The sequence below is a fragment of the Stegodyphus dumicola genome, chromosome 3 (genome assembly GCF_044657685.1).
Source record: "Stegodyphus dumicola isolate Sdum_Otavi_A_Nest chromosome 3, ASM4465768v1".
Lineage (NCBI taxonomy): Eukaryota > Metazoa > Arthropoda > Arachnida > Araneae > Eresidae > Stegodyphus > Stegodyphus dumicola.
The window spans coordinates 67,231,384-67,243,860 of NC_140770.1; the positions used below are offsets into that span (position 1 = coordinate 67,231,384).

General features: G+C 31.7%; 1 long non-coding RNA gene across 1 annotated transcript; it reads left to right on the forward strand.

The window, feature by feature from the left end:
* Positions 1 to 1,932: 1,932 nt before the first annotated feature.
* LOC146998018 (uncharacterized) lies at positions 1,933 to 7,807 on the forward strand. Its single transcript, XR_015040220.1, has 3 exons — positions 1,933 to 2,067; positions 4,599 to 4,688; positions 7,666 to 7,807. It is a non-coding gene; the product is annotated as an uncharacterized LOC146998018 (long non-coding RNA).
* Positions 7,808 to 12,477: the final 4,670 nt, after the last annotated feature.

A 12,477-nucleotide genomic window follows, 5' to 3' on the forward strand; every position in this document is an offset into this window, starting at 1 on the left:
AAAATCGCTGTTGTTAGTTATCGAAAAATAACCAAGATGTGATTTTTGCGTAAATGTCACTAAATTATACAAATTGCTATTATCCATCACACTATCCCCCATAGCACAAAACATCCTCAGGATGTCCTATTTAAGTCGCAATATCCCGGGACATACTTAGGATGTCCTAAGGATGTTGATTCTCAGATGTCCTGAGGAGATCGTAATTTAACATCCTGGGGATGTCTTATTTAAGTCGCTATGTCCCGGGATATGACAGGATGTCCTGAAGATGTTGATTCTCAGATGTCCTGAGGAGTTCACCAATTTCACATCCTGAGGACATTCATTCTGCATTGTCCGGAGGACTTTCGTTGTCAAACATTTTGAGGATATTTATTCTCAAATTTACCAATTTTAATTTTTTGACATTGCACATCTGAAACTTGCACATTATTTTATTTTTCATATGTATTTTACTAAGTTGTTTCTAAATGCTGTACATTAAAAAATTGATATGATTGATGATTTATTCTTGTTATTTTGTTATTAATTTTAACTGCTATTTTTTCTGACGTTTTTAAAAATTTATTTAGTCATGGAAAAGATTTTTTTCAATGGATTAGCATTTTCTAGAATATTTGCAAAATTCTAAATAACATATATTTTTTTTATAAAAAATGTATAAATTACATGTATAATTACTTACAGATTACAAACCCTACTACAAATATAGGTAAAATTAGATATAGATATATTTAATTACGGAAACGAATTTTTTTTTTTAAATTTGGGTATAGAGACATTAGGTATTTTTTGGGAAGCAGGAAACATGAAAAATTAGCAACTGCCTTCCCCGGGAATCGAAGGACGGACCTCTGGAATACCGGCCCAGTGTGCAGAACCACTACATCACGAAGACACTCTAGGTGCGGTGGTGGTGTATTTAATTATGGCAAAGCACACTAGGGCTATCTGCCTAAGGGGAGGGATGTCTTCGTGGAGGACTTTCTAAGGGAAACGAGTTTTCCTTAGAAACACTCGTATACACGTTACACGTGGGGAAAACCACGAAAACACCCATGCAGCCAGCCCGTTCGCGGGATTCGAACCTCGGATCGCACTACCAGGGTTCAGCGACTTTACCGCTCGGCCGCTGGTTGGCCGAAGACACGCTAGGAAAGCGGGAGAAATACCTTATATTACTTCTCTTTTTAAAGGCCGACTTTTTTTTTAAGGGGATCCAATCACTAAATCCTGGGTGTGGATATACCTCATCCAACACCTTTTTGGTTCGGGCGCCATTGTAGAGACATTAGGATTTTTTTGGGAAGCCGTAGAGATGAAAAATTAGCAACCGCCTTCGCCGTGAATCGAACCACGGACCTCTGAAATTCCGGCCCAGCGTGCAGAACTATTACACCACGAAGGCACGCTAGGAAAGCGGGAGAAATACCTCATAAGGAAAATTTTTTTCCTCTAATTACAGGACAGAAAATGTTTTTCAATCACGCGATCTGTTATTGATATTGAATTACAGTCGTGCGATAATTTCGCAGTAAAGATACATCTCTGATGACTATCCAAGATTCTAGAAACTTTGGTCTTATATAGAGATGGTCGTCTTATAGAAATAATGCTTAATATCAATATTTATTTATAATCTCAGAACTATTGGTCACTTTCAGAAGTGGTCGTTTGAGAGGCGATATTCTATATATTTATTTACTGATACTCTCAGATTTCAAAATTTGTTTATATTCTCAGAAATATTGGATGGTAGGTGGTCGTCCCATACATGCAAAATTTTACATTTCATTAAAAATGAATTCGGCATTATTTAACTATTTCCCTATTAATTAATTAATTAGATAAAGAAAAAATTAGGAAATAGTACTGTTTATTACGGAATAATGTAGGAAGTTCTACAGAACTATATTCTTTCGCGTCATTGCACATTGTATCCGGCAAACTACTAGTTCCTCGTATTCTTCCGCAAATCCGTAAACATCTGTCTGATTTGAAACGAAATCAAAAATGGCTGCGCCATGAGGTTAACTTGTATGGATATTTTTTGTTGCATGAAAGGTAAGTTCAGTTGCAATACTTGTATGTTTACTTTTTTGCTTTTCGAATTTATGTCATTTTGACAGTTAAATGTTTCACAGCTTTATGAATTGTTACCATTCTGTCGTGAATTACGTGTATCTCAATGGCTGGCTGTCTTTTCAAATATCTAATTTGCCCTGCTATCCAAATGTTTATGACTGAATTTTTTTTAGTCTAGTTTATGCATTCAGTTTCAAAATAATATGTGTGATCAGATTGCTTATTATTTTATTGCAGCAATAAATTTATGTTAAATAGTTTGAACAATTGTATAAAAATAAGAGTTTGCATTATTTTGTCCAAAATATGTATGGTTGAAACATTATCTTAACCTAGTTTGTAATTCAAGTTTTTTGGGGGGTACTGTTCTGTTATTGGGACCAGAGTCCGAAATGTATGAACCTGTGTTCGTAAGTAAGTGCATAGATGTGTATATGTAGACACACAAACATACAAATATACAAGCATACATAAATACAATTCTGAACCCGGTCCTGATAACAGAACAGTACTTTTTTTAAATCTTTTTTGAATATTTTATAAAAGGATTAAGCATTTTTCAAACTGCATATCATTTTAAGATTCGACTTGCAGGAAGACAAAATATGGTCATTCAATCAAATGCTTATGATTGCTTTTGACATTTTCTCATAAATATTGTTTGCATTTTTATTGTATTTTAGATACTTTAGTTATGTAAAGTGAACATGAGAATATTAGGAAAGCTGAAGAATATGAATAGATACCATAATACATGTATTTTTTCATCGAGCCCATTGTTTTAGAAACCAATGCACCATTATTATATGCTGGCTTATTTTATAGTTATATGCAGTTCAATTTTATGTTCATGTTACTGTAGTATTGTCATTATAATAAAAATATTGATAATTTTTGTTGAATCTTGCAAGTTGCCTAACATTCAGAATTATTACTACCGAATTTTACTGATAGGTTTTTTCGAGTTGACATAATCTGTCTGATAAATAAAATAAACTGGTGTTTAAATTATGTGCATTTCTCTTAATGTTTAATTGAAAGTGAGATGGAAATATAAATGCTATCCAGAAAAGTGAATTCTTTTTGCCTGAAATAACAAACTGTACTAAATGATTAATGTTTATATCATTTTAGAAATGTCAATATTAAAGTTTCTCCCCCTTCTCTTCTCTGATTTTGAAATAATTTATAATAAAATATATGCATAAGTGTATTTAATGTAAAGTGTCATTCAATAATATAATTTATTTTTACTGATATTTTTATATTTCTTATCTGGGTTTTCTTTTAGTGTTAGAAGGAGGAAAAGACTGTAATGTTTTAATTAAGGAAATAATTAAAACATTACAGTCTTTTAAATAACACAGTTACAGTAATGTTTATTGAAGCAATCAGTACTGTGTGATTGCCAGTGATTGAATAGTGTTAAAATGCATTGTTCATAAGGAAATTTGCTTATCTTTGTGTTATAGATTTTATTTTGACACAAGCTGAAATTTGAATTATTGGAAGCACTTTGAAAACCCGAATTATTTCCTGAATCATTAATCAGGCCAATATATAACATACAAATTTTCATACAAAATTATTTCTTTGAGCATATTATAAAAAGCTCATTTAATTTTATTATTTGTACAAATTTTAGACAAAAGTAGCATGTAACAGTTAAAGATTTATTGAAGCCTACTTGTTACTTGTGGTAACAAAGAAGTGTGAAAGATATTGCCACATTAGCGAACATGACGATCATTGATGCTTAGTTTAGTAATTTAATAATATATTGAGAAATGCTGGGAACTTTCAGAAGTAGACATTTCGGAAATGATGGGCTTGATAAGAAATTTACATGGTTTTATTATTTATTAAGAATGGATTTTAGATGTTCATGTGAAAGAATTCTGTTTAATTATATGTGAAAGAATTGTTAAAGTTTGACATTTAAAAAAATGAATTAATAATATGCAATTATCTTTTTATTATACATATATTACTATATATTTCTAATGCGCTATGTAAATGTCAGTGCTAAACAATTGAGATACTATTGTCAGGGCAATCTTTTCTTATACATGAAAAATTCTGATACTTTCTTATCATCTGCCCTCACAGCTTCAACTTATGCTAAAACAGCAAGAGTATGCACACGATAATAGCAAACTATGAATATGCATACCACACACATGTATTTACATGCTTTATATTTAATCTTTATTTCTGAATAGTATTCCATTGGATGAAAAATATGTGAATATTGACCCAATGTATATATTTTTGTGTGTGTGCATCCTAAAATTTCTTGTTTCTGATAAAGTGCTTATTTGAATTACTACTTGTAAACAGAGCAGTAGATATGAACCATAAACTAACCATTTTGCCAATTTTCACAGCTTTGCAGATAGTCAGAAAGCACCAAAATTTGTAATAATGTTAAGTTTAAATGATGTTCTATACTTTTGTGTTAATTTTTCTATTCTATTAATTCTATTACTGTGTTATCAAACTTTCTGCAGGAATTTCAACTGGTTAAGATGTTATTACCATGTGGAGAAGAATTTGGTTTTCAAGCTAGAAAAAATTGCAGCTGAAGGATTTTGTAGAAGGTTAGTCAAACTGGTTTTAGTTAATTATAATTTAATTTTGGGTGAAGAATTCTCAAATTTATTTATCATAAGTGTCTAAAGGTCTTCTAAATTAAATTCTGCTTGTTTTTGAAATTTTTCATGACATTCATTCTTTGATTATTATTATTATTATTTTTTAATTTACTAACTTATATCCAGGCACATAATGTTGCATTTAATGCCATACCTTAAATATTGTAAAATGTTAAAATAATAACCACTTAAAAATGTGGTTGTGACAGTAAATTTTCTGTTACATTTAATCATATCTATAAACATTGGTATACATCATTTTTCAATAATCTGTATATTATTTTGTGCATTTCTTTTACATCCAAGATCTGGCATATGACTTGCTTTTCAAACTGATAACATGTTGTAATAATGTAATCTAATGGTTAAAGTTTAGTATGGAACGGGCCAAATTTAATAAATTATTCTTTGATAGAAATTTATTCATGTGTTCAGTGTGTCTCATCTCTTTAAATTGCTAAAGTAAATTTTATGTACTTGCATTTAGGAATTTTGACTGTATCAGAGTAATTTTGTTTCAGTTATTATAACATGCAAGGGAAAAAATTCATTCATAGCTCCATATTTAAAATTAGTTAATTAAAGTCCTTAATAAAGAGGGACGTTTTGTTGTTTTTAATGTCGATAGAGTTTAATTCAAAAATATGCCACATTAAGGGTTACTTTTTAACCTAATTTAAAATTTTCATTACTTTAACATGTCCAATAATTGTTATTTTAACTCCGATGTTGTAATAATATCAAAATTCCTTACTTTCTGATAGGTAATCCAAATGTAAAACAAGAAAAGAAAAAATTAAAATCTAGAAGTATATTTATTTCATACCTCTAACAAATAAAAACAACACAAGCACTTTTTACTGTCTATCTGCATAGTGTGGCATGTCCCGTAAGACTGAGATTTGTATGGTGAAATCCATGTTTCAGTTAAAGGAAAATGCATGCACAATCTTCTGATTTTCCCTTCGATTAAGGATTCTGTATATACTAGCATAAGAAATATATTAGTTAATGCAGTGTTATATGTCAATATTTATAGACAATTATTGTGGCTATGTTTATTATAATTTTGTTCACTGTAATGGCTGGAGTGCCTAAACCATCATGCTGTGTAAACAAAATTCAAATCTTCATCTCTGCATACTGCTCCACTAGTGTTTAAACCACTGAAATGGTGATTATGGTAGAACATCTTTGGTAAAAATTTACTCTACTGTAACCCTTGGCGAATCGTTTCTTTTTTTTATATCAAGATCGTCACCTGAGAGGATCGGCACCAATTTCAAGGTGTCCGCTACAAAAAACCAAAATAAGAAGTCAAAGACATACACAAACTCTGTGTCCATGTACACATCGACCTATTAAAACAGAGAACTGCACAAACTGGGCATTGTGCACTGCCTTAACTTTGTCCATGTACACATTGATCTATTTTCACTTTAAGAAAATCAGAAAGTTAAAAATATCATATAGTTACCAGAAAATATTCACCACTGTCTTAACACACAGACAACCAAAAATACACAAACAGAGAGGAATAAGTTACCAAAAATACATATTTCCTAACATAAAAACATTAAACAACAAATCTTCTAACAAAAATTAACACACAGAGACAAAAAAATAAATGAAACATCATTTTTTTAACATACTTTTTTTTTCATATGTTTAGACTTCACACCACCATCCTCCAGGTAAGCAATTCAATTAAATTTTTCATCTCTTAGTCACCTCAGGCATACTCAAACGATGGTACCCACATCAAAATAATAAATAGCATGTTCAAAATACAAGACCATACCACTTCCATGCAACCAAACACAGCAATTGAAAAGAATGGTAAGAACCAAAAACCTGGGACCGTACAAAAGGTTTACTATTAAAAAAAGTAGCCCAAAACTAAATTTATCACAGCACGTTGGCAATATTTGCAGAAATAACTCCTTTTTATTGACAAAAAAAAAAAATGTCCCCCCCCCAAAGGCTACTTTCGTCAACATTAGGGTTACCGAAAAACTTATTTGACGCAATGGGCTTCCACATTTCACAAACAACCAATACCACTTTGCAATTTTTTTTCAGACAGAAACCAAGGTGTACCATACAGTAAAGATTAGCCACATCTTCATTTACTACTGTTACAAGTACTTCTTTGGTAAATTTCTGCAGTTAAATTCAAAAGTTTAAAATTGCATTAACATGATCAGATTCAGTCATAGCTAGGGATTTCAGCGCTCAGGGACAACTGAAGATTTCGCGCTCCCTACTGCTTGCCAAGGATGGAAAACATTTAATTCTAAAATGTTCTAACATCAGTTTGGCACCCCTTGGATTCTGCACCCGGGGACAGATGCCCCCCCCCTCTAGCTACTCCCCTGATCAGATTTTATTTTCTGCTCGTAGCTAACAATTACTTATGTGTTGTCAGATAAATGTTACCAGATGCAGTTAATTATTTTTTACTTGCCAATCTCATGAGAAGTTTTTTTTTTTTTTGCTCCTGCAAGACTTTACTTTGTGTTGCAAAATAAATTCATTCTCACTCTTTTTGGACTTGCCTATACATTAAATTTAAAATAGTTTTATGAATAGGTAAGATGTGATTATCATAATTTTGTTTCTCTCTTTATCTTGGCAACTTTATATGTTGATTCAGTATCCAGGTTACCTACCAGTGGCTGATTGATAAAACTGCTCATATGTTCAGCTGGTGGTTTGAGTTTATTTTCTGACATAAAAAATTTTAAAAGGCGCATCCCCCATGTTTAATCGAAAAATCAAATAATTGCTACTCTGTTTATAGGTACTAAATGTTAAAAATATTTTAAATGCTTCCTTTAATTTGCATTCTAATAGTCATTTGTTTAAATGTAATTATGAATTATATTCACATATAGTAATTGTGAGTGTTTTTTTATTTTAGGTGCTGTGAAAGTCAGTGACAGAGATCCAATTTATCAAGAGTTCTTATATACATAAGAATACATGGATATAAGATTGTTTTTCATGAATTCAAATAAAATGTGATAAATTGGATTAATAAAAACTATTTTGAATTTTGAAAAGTGTTTTTCCTCTGTTAATCATAATATAGTGCCATAAATTTCTGAATGTGTTTATTTTTCATCCAAAAAAATAGCTTTACAAAAATTTGTCATAATAGATATTGCATAATTTAGCATTATTATAAATATTTATTATAGCAGATTTAGCTGAACTACTTTTTTAGTCTCTTTGCAGATGAAGTCACAAAGGTAAGTGGTTAGATATTTTTCTGTATTCCCTATTAAGTAATTTTATCTGGTAAATTACCATTACTTATATACTAAAGGTGAAAGAATAAGCTTTCCTTGAAGATACAAAAATTTGCAGATATTTCAAAAAATTGGTATATGTAAAAAAGTTCTTAAATTGCCACATATGCGAAACTGAAAATGTTATATATGAAATAGTTCAGAAATATAAATATTTTCACTATTTTTTAACTATAATTCACTGCATTTGTTATATATAATCACAGTTTAAGGTAGCAGTGCTTTTCTCACTGTGATTTCTCATGTATTTTGATTCATAAATCCACGTATTTTGATTTCTCTTTTGAGACCGAATAAAAAATGAACTAAACATTCTCGTTGACATTGAAAGTTGAATAAAAGCTTACCTCAAAATAAAATGAATTAATAAATTTATGGAAAATTTTACATTGCATATATTGAGCAGAAAGAGTAAACTGAATATACTTAATGGAATTAATAATTGGTAAAATTGATAGCAGAATAAAATGCCTTAATTGCATGGTAAACGGTAGATCTTTTGAAGTTTTTCTATGTTGCGTAAAATGCAGATTTAAATTTTTGATATTGATTGCCATATAAATGGCAATTACTGTTTTATTTTGCTCTGAAATTAATGGTTAGTAATAAAATTCTGGATGAGACAACCTTTAACATGCGCTAGAATTTACAAAGTTTAATTTGGTGCTGATTTCAACGGGTAAATTTCATTTTACTGAATTTTGCATAAAATAATACCAATGAACCATTGCAAATTATTTTCAGAACTTTTTTTTTAATCTAAAAGGGCTATTAGTTTTGAAATGTGACTTCATATCGTCAGTCGTAAACTTGTTTCGCTTTTCATTCAAGTCTTGCCATTTGGCAAAATTTAACATATTTACCTTTAAAATCTAATATATTATTGACTAACAAGCCAAGCTATTTAAAAGCATTACACACAGTTCTTAACAATGCTTTTTTAAATTTTTAATCGGATTAATTTAAAATGCATTTAATTCATGATATATCTAATTGAAAATATTTTAATATTTCTACATAATTACATGATCTATTTCTTCATTTTTCAAATATATAGAAGATATATAACTTTCTGGTGTCATTATCTTATAAAATGTTTTGCTATTTCCACTGCCCCATCTGTATTGATAATCTATGCATTCATAAACTTTTAGCCTCTTTGAGTGACTGCTAAAATCTGAGGCCTTTCAGATTTTTTTTTTAATTGTGTGAGCAGAAAGATAGAATTTTAGAAGAGCTTCTTGAGTTACCTTTTGAATGATATAAAGAATTGTTAACATAATGTCAAATTTTTACAACTAAATATTAAATATATAAAAAAGCCTGCAGCATTCTTATGTTACGAAAACATATTTATTTATTCTGAGGCTAGGAATTAATTTATTTTTAAAAATACAATTTATTCCTTTTAACAATTTCCCAACAGTGTCATCAAAACACTAAATTCCTTACATGTTTTAAAGAAAGATGATCCATTTATGTAAAGATTATTAAATGGGTAATTTTATTATTCAATTTTTAATACAAATTAACTGAAATTAGAAACTGATTTTGTAAAATAATTTAATTATGAATAATTCAATTTGGGGGCTATTGGATGTTTAAAAATGATCAAAAGATTTTTAATATCTTAAAAATAAAAGCAAAATTTTCAGTTTTAATATTTTGTATTAATAATTCATTTTAATTTCCTCAGTTTTAATATATTTACAAATTCAGATTTAAAAACAAAATAAGTTGTATAAATATTTTCAACATTTCTGATTTTTCCATAGTAACCATAGGAGAACGATTTGAGACTATCTGTGTAAAAAAAAAAGTAGGTTTTAGATCATCACACCTTCACATACTTTCACTGGAATTTTCCTCTGTATATATACTGGGATGTGACACTAAGCAGTTGAGAGTATGTATTTAAGAGGTTAAAGGGATATTGTAACTAGTGTTTCAAATCCTGATAACATCCCATGCGCTGTCGGTGGGACGTAGATAGGATGTCCTAAGGATATACTGGGATGAGTTTAGGAGGAAATTGGGATATTACGGGATGTCCTGAGGATGTAGTAAGTAGGACTTTAAATATGCTGTCGATGGGACATAGATAGGATGTTTTTAGGATATAATGGGATGTGCTTAGGAGGTTTGTGGGATATCCCGGGATGTCCTGAGGATGTAGTAAGTAGGAGATCATATCCTAATAACATCCCGCACGCTGTCGATGGGACTTGGTTAGGATGTCCTGAGGATATCCCGGGATGTGACATTAAGCACTCGGGAGGAGGTGATTAGGAGGTTCGCGGGATATTCCGGGATGTCCTGAGGATGTGCGCATATCCCGCGAGCAACATCCTTGGGATATCCCAAGGATGTTTTTGTGCTATGTGGGATGAATGTTTCTCTTTCATGCGAAAGTGTCCCTTTTTCGATTTGTATGAAACTGTCGTGTGTCGAAGTACTATCAGAATCTTGTCAAGTGAGCTTCTGAATGTAAACAAAGAACACCCCATCTGGTGACCCAAGCTCCAAAGCAGTGCTTCACTTTTAGCGCGGGTTGGCCCCTCCTCCCTTTCCTACCTCCATGTTGACCATGGGGGGGTAAGAGATAATTTATTCTTACCCTCCACGCTTGGGACTATCTCATCTTCTAAGTTAGATTGCATTAACTGTATCATTTTCGACCTTTTTTTTTTACTTTTGAGAAGTTTTTTCAAAAAGAAACCCGTAGCAGGGAGGAAAAACACCATTTGAACAGCCTCTGCAATGCTGTCAAGCCTATCCATTTATATGAACAAAACAATTGAACCAATTAGGTTTACGAAATGCTGAAATAAAATCCGCCCCTGAAAGGCCCTCGAAGGATCCATTATGCTGAAACACAGAAAGCAGAACGTTAGCAGAAAACCCTGTTTTCAGCTTTCAGTCCACCTTCTCAACAAATCCACACACAGTCAACATCATTCCAGTCTTGCCATCAGAAGACTGGCTGTATCAAGAAGCTGAAAAGAAAAGCCCTAGTCTGGACTCAGTTACAAACAACATGATTAAAACCTTTCCTCTGAAAATTACCTTCTTATGTACTAAGATACTGCAACCTAATTCTACAGTGGCAGAGCTATCCAAGTTCATTAAAAGACGGTCAAAGTTGTTCCGGCACCCAAGCCTGGAAAACCTCAATCTCAGCTAGAATCATACAAACCTATAAGTCTATTACATTCCTTAGCAATATCGATTTCCTCGATGCCAACAAGTTTATAACACCTCACCAGTTTGGATTCAGCAGGAGCCTATCCACCTCAAACCAGCTTTACAAAGTGGTTAAAACAATGTCGGAAGGATTGCCAAATAAAAGGATCACTGTAGGAATTTTTATAGATATTACCAAGGCTTTCGATCGCGGATTGTCCCATAAGGCTCCCTACTTGGTCCCATCCTCTGCAATATTTACGTGAATAACATTCTCACCACACAGGACACATCACTCGCAAGGTATGCATATGACACAGCTATCTTTGCCTAAAGTTGCATTTATCGGTCCAGTCATCCAACGATTACAAAATTGCATCTATGCACTAGAGACTAGTTTGTAAAATTGAAGATTCAAGTAAAGGATAACAAAACTTTAACCATACTCTTCAACAGGAAAAAGAAATTCGAGAAGAATCAAAACTTTTATGGCACCTCAATTCCCTGGGCCAAGCAGGCCCTTTATCTTGAGATGATCCTCAACAATATTCTCACATGGTCCCCACACATCACACCTATTATACAAAAGTTTCGAGCACGTAAAGCTAGCCTCTTCCTTTTAATTGCTCGAAACAGTTTTAAATGAATAACTTTTATCTAAAGATAAAAAGTTACTCATTTAAAAATCCATTCTGCGCCCCATTTTCTGTTCTGCAAATCTAGTTCGAGCATATGCCTATAAATCAAAACAAAGACGCCTGCAAACTGCTCAAAATTGTGTTTTACGCCTGATTACTAATTCCGAATGGTCTATTCGTAATAATGGAATAAATGAAGAACTAAGGGTAGTTCAAGGAAACGTACCTATTCGGAGAAGATTAGTATTTGTGAAGATGCAGGCTTAAATGTATGTATACAATTCTGTTTCTGTAGCACTGTATCAAGTTGAAGACGAAATAATCGAACATGTAGGGGGGAAAGGAGAAGGATGATGAGGAGGAGTGAAAAGACAATAACAGTAGCAGAACAAAAAGAGTAAAATGGAAGGAAACTGACAAAGAATTGAAGCTTTTCATAAGATTACCTGGGAAATGTTTATCTATGTCTATACATGATATCGTGAAGCTTCACTGTATGCAGCAGAATTTAAAACTATGACGATATTCTTGCAGGCAATTCGAAATTCCTTCATACTAAGAAATTCATAACATTCATTTGAAAATAAATATTGCATTTAA